A 6,000-nucleotide genomic window follows, 5' to 3' on the forward strand; every position below is an offset into this window, starting at 1 on the left:
ATATATATGTTTGTCTATATATATGTATATCAATCTATATATAATATATATATATATATACATACACACAGACATACATACATACATACATACATTATGAGATAAAAAACATGAAGCAGCATGAATTTGATATTCCTTTATTTCATGTGTTACATATGTCTCTGTGTTCGATAATGAATGATGTCATATTATAAATGCTCTCAGTAAATTGCATTTATAATATATCTTTAATTCTCGAACAGGGAAACATATGCATCGAACGAAATAAAGAATCAGAAATTCATGCGTCTTGATATTTGTCCTTTGTTTGTTTGTTTGATTGTTTGTTTTTCTCATAATAGACGTTGTCTTTATATTACGTCATATCCCTATTCGGGCCACATAGAACCTTAGGGGACAACACAACAGAGGTACTTTAGCGTGATTACTATTAACAGCCGCAACCAAAACGGCAATTTTGTTGTACACGTAGCGTATCCATTCCACTCAAATACTATATACGCATATACAAATACACACACACACACACACACATATATATATATACTCTCTCTATATATATATGTATGTGTGTGTGTGTGTATATATGTGTATATATATATATATATATACACATATATCTATATATAAATGTATATGTATACACACACACACACACACACACACACACACACACACACACACACATATATATATATATATATATATATTTAAACACATAAGAGATGGCCATAATCGGACATCTAAACTGCTAGATGGAGTAGTTAAAATCCAAACCACAATTAGGGGTAATTTCGAAAGGGAATGAAAAATAAAAACATTTACCCTCTATTTCCTGGACCATGGTTTTAAGCTATCTTCAGTAAATAAAGTAATTTACTATATATACCTAATTCAAAACACAGGGAAAAAGAAAACAAGAAAAAAAAAATGTAAGGACAAGCAAAGTATTAAATCGACGCTCGGAGAAGGAAAAGAATAGTAGTTTTACGTTTCGAGCACAGCTCTTCTTCGGAAACAGGAAAAACAAGAAAACCCAAAAGGAAAATAAAGGAGGAAAAAGAATTGGCAATAACCCAAGTGCGATTACATTTTTGAAGTGACCGGAAGTAGAAGGACAAAGAGAAAGTATTTTCTGGGATAGGAGAGTGTAAAGATCGTCGTTATGTATGTATGTACAGATCAAAACAGTTTGATTCGAATTCGCTTGTAACGACAGCGTGTAAATAATAGCATGTAAATATTGAGTTTTAAAAAAACTGGTCGGAAAGAATCGAATGCAACCCGTAGGATGTGAACCCGCATCTTCTGCAAACATAACAGACGTTTCACATGCTGTCTTCGACATTTTCCGTTAAAGGGGTATTCAAACCCAATATTTATTTGCTACTCTTAATAGGTTTGTCTACTTCGAATTCCACTGTTAAAAGCAACATATATATATATATATATATATATATATATATATATATATAGAGAGAGAGAGAGAGAGAGAGAGAGAGAGAGAGAGAGAGAGAGAGAGAGAGAGAGGCATAGCTGAGTGAGAGGTCACGTAGACTGGAAGCAATGCTGATTTTATAGAATACGCGCAGAAAAGAGACGATACAAGTACACATCACAATGGCTTCTCACAGAATGACAAAGTGACCACGTTCTAGAACATACTGAATCACATAGATGCGAAGATCAAAGCAGCCGAACAGACATTACTGTCATATAAAATGAGGGGAAAAATGTCGCCTAATTGACGTATATATTGCAACGGGTAACAATATATCTCTAAAAGAAATGGCTTAAAAAAAAACTAACGAAATATAAAAAATCTGGAGATAGAGATATGCAGAATATAATTGAAAAGAGTAACAATCCTCATGATAATAGGTGGTTTGGAAGTGGTGATGAAAAAATAAGTAGACAAATTTTTTTTTAAATATCACACCAGCACTTACACACGTAGCTGCACTTACCCGCGTAGCTGCACCTACACACGTACGCTGTATAAAGAAAATATCACTACGCTGTATTGTATACACATTTCGCGGACTACTTTCAATGTAACCGAAAAATACAAAAACGAAACCGAACAAAACATTGCACGTAGCCAAGGAAAAGAATGCATGCAACAACAAAGACTTCTGGGATAATATTGATTTCTAACATGGCACGAAGCTTTAGATTTTGTGCGGAGAATATATTCGATTAATTCGACGCCCAATACTTTGGAATGATATTAATGACAGATTCTTAAATTGTCAAGAAATGTGCATCTTTCCAAGAGCTACATTGTCATTTGCCTCCGTGTTCATCCCATAAAATATAGCATTTTTTCTCCCCTCCGTTAATCCAATGTATACTTAACTGCATGCTACAATGATCAATGCCAGTTCCCCCAGACAACCAACACTGGAGGGTCGTTCTTGTGTTCAGTCCTGAAAAGGAAAATTATTATTTCTGGAATCAACAAAATAAGAACTACTCAAGCACTGGGCTGAACTGTTCCTTCCAACTAAAGGCGTGACTTTGTAACTATATGAGGAATTATTATATTGTTTTGTTATTATTCGTTTTCACGGAATGCACGTGTTTGTTCGTTCGTAAGTGTTTCGCTCTTAATTTGTTTCCAAAAGTTGTTCATTGCTTATTTTGTTACTAAACGTTTGTCAAAACCACCGCCTTTTCTTAGGTTTGGTTGTTTTGTGTTGTTAGTGCCACTTTGGGGGCTGAAATCTCAAAACAATAATTTTTTTTTTTTGTTTCGAAAAATTTTTAAAAGACTAACTTGGTGAAGCCAGCCTTGCCGGAGGATATGGAAGAGGAGATGAGAGGTGGTTCAGATAGAGAGGTGTAAGACACCGTAGTACCCTCCGCCTACTACCCACAAATAGAAGTGGAGGCGAGCACCCATTAGGTCCAAAGTCCAGTGAATGAAATTACCACAAAGTTGACCAATAGCAGTAGATTCAGCGATATTACAACGCAAGGACATAATTCAAATTACAAACTTGAAATACCTACAATCAATTGGAATATGCCAAAAACAAGAATACGAACACGACCACAACCTACACTGCCACCACTACCACCAATACAACGAATTGTAATCAATAACGACAGCAATATCAACAACAATACATTCGCTGCAACTCCAGTGAAAAGCAAGTTGGTTAATATGGATCTTCTTCAGAAAGATATTGTCTAGCTGAGGCAGCTAAATTGATAAGGCTGGAGAAAGTGCGACCGAACATTACCATCCACTCCATGAGGTGTTGGCAGAGGCAAAAAAGAAAACAATTATATACAAATGCATTTCTGTAAACACAAAGCGGTCGAGATGGCTAGTCAGGCGGACGTAGAAGCAGCACTGAAATAAATAATGTCCGACATTCTATGTGTATCGAGGGCTAAACAGTTTGTGGGCGTTTCAGTGTTCTTTGAATCTGAAGCTGTGGCCTTCAAACACTCCGTGGTTCCCTGTCGGAGTGAAAAATATGTGCTCCATCCATCCTATTTAGGAAGGAGGATGGTGCTCATAAAGACCTCAAATTTGTGGTGGATTTTAGCTATAATTGTTTTGGAATAGCCTCCTGGAAGGGAAGAGAACCCGTCGCGAAAATTATTGTGGGACTAGTGTGGAAGTGCTCCTCCACATTAAACCAGAAGCAATTAATAAGATTCCAAATCTCATTCGCCTCCCAGGAGGAGAAGAACTACACGTTACAACTGAGGGTAGAAGGTCAAAGTGCCACCTGTGTGGAGAGAGATGCTACTTGAAAGCTTTCTTCCCCCAACAGAAGACAGGAAACCGTGGAAGCTTCAACAACCAAATCAGCAACGATCAGCAACAAAAGCAGCTCCAGCCTGGGCAACAACGGCATCATCAACAATAGGAACAGCGAAATCATTAAACGCTGAAAGACCACCAACAACATCAACAACATCAGCAACATCAGTCACAGCAGCAACACCAGCTACAACAGCTATACGAGCAACTACAGAAACACCAACAATACCAACAGCACCAACAACACCAGCAACGCCAGCAACAGATGCACCACCATCACTCCCGTCAACAGCAGAAAGAATAATTAATAAATACGGACACACACATCACTCAGGGGACTTTCCCGACAAATCTCTCCCCACCCTCCCTCTCTCCATCTACTCCAAACCCAAATACTTTCATTGACTCGCACCCCAATTCTGCAGACACGGATTCATTTGCAACACGCATTGAAAATGAGGGGCGACTCTAAAAACAAAAAAAAATGGAATCACAAGAAAATATCATGCCCCCACCCCCATCAACACATATACCAAAAAAACATAGGAAATATATCCACAACTACCACAGACACACCTACAGTATCACCAACCCCTCCATCGCCATCACAAACAGCTTCACCAACACTACCCCAGCTGCATCAACTGACCAAAAGAAAGTACTCCCAACAGCAACAACCAACCACACAAACACCAAACTTCGTGCTAGTGAGAGGGACCAGCAAACAAATGATAGATCCCGAAGGAAAGATGTCAAGAGAGGTGTGATCTTTGGCACCAGCACCTTTCAAGTGCCAGAAACACTGGTGTTGGTGCGAATGCCTATAGAGTCATAAAAAATATTAGGAGAGCTTCCCTCAAGACGTGGAACCCCTAATTTAAAAGACACGTGTAGGCTTTTAAAGGGGTTACCAGAGGAACCCCGACAACTCATGGTCATTGAGCCACCTGACCTCCAGCAGCACCCGGGGCTAAGTAGATTTAGATTTTGTGCGGAGAATATATTCGATTAATTCGACGCCCAATACTTTGGAATGATATTAATGACAGATTCTTAAATTATCAAGAAATGTGCATCTTTCCAAGAGCTAGATTGTCATCTGCCTCTGTGTTCATCCTATAAAATATAGCATTTTTTCTCCCCTCAAAATTCTTCTCAAAATTTCGTCCGGTCATCATCGTGTGTTTAAGAGTAGGTAGTACAAATGTTCATGATGTGGGGTCGCCCTGGATGCAGGGTCACCTCTTCACTAACCTCAGGTTACTAGCTATGGATGTGACAACCGTCAGCGAAACTAGGACTTCTGACATATGCGATCTAACTTCGATCTTCGATGATTTTGAGAGCTACGCATCTTTTAGTCGGATTGGAATGGGAGGCGGGGTGGCAGTGCTGTTGTGGAAAGGCCTGTATTTCGAGGTACGGATGATCTTCCTGAACTTGGAAGGTAAGTTGGAGTTCCTTGATGTGAACGATAGCGAAGGTGGTGCTTTCAAACCAGTCGCTGTGTACGCCTCAGCTGGGATGGGGCAGCCAGATTTCTTCAAACGTTTGCAGGTTTTCTTTGGACTGTCTCACTCTTTAGTTCTGGTGGGCGATTGGAACGCCATCTTGGACGCACACCTGTGTTGGGTGGGTCGGGGTGCAAAAGCCTCACAAACCTACTCAGTCACTTCGAATTAGCTGACATGGGCTAACAGTATCAGGTCTTCCAGATCGTATCTAGATAGAGTAATTTGTAGGCCTGCAGATAGAAATAGCATGTTGTGCGCAGCTCAAAGTCGTTGGCTACACAGACCGCAATTTTTCAATGCCAGGCACGAAGGTTGCGTTGTCAGAGCTAGGATGCGTGCTCTGAGATACAAGGGGATGAAAGCCGCTCGACGGGCCCGGGTGGCGGAGGTGCAGCGTGACAACAAAGCCACAATTTGATCTTTGGTGGGCTGGGACGGGCGCATGCTACACGAATCCAAACATATGTGTACGGAATTTCAGCGGCCTTAGTTACAAATGAAATATTAATGATTTGGTATGAATGTATCGATATATAAAATGAACACGCGATAATTCATTGAACGGAAGACACTCGGATACACTAGGTGGATAAAAGTAAAGTCGGATTAAAAGTTGATGAAAATGTGATGCTCACAAGCCACAAGTGTTATTGAAAATGACTGCTGTAAGATTCTCTAGGATTTATTTGTTCGAACAAATCGTTT

Source organism: Octopus bimaculoides, chromosome 5, assembly GCF_046866305.1.
Source record: "Octopus bimaculoides isolate indiv1 chromosome 5, ASM4686630v1, whole genome shotgun sequence".
In the NCBI taxonomy this organism is placed as follows: domain Eukaryota; kingdom Metazoa; phylum Mollusca; class Cephalopoda; order Octopoda; family Octopodidae; genus Octopus; species Octopus bimaculoides.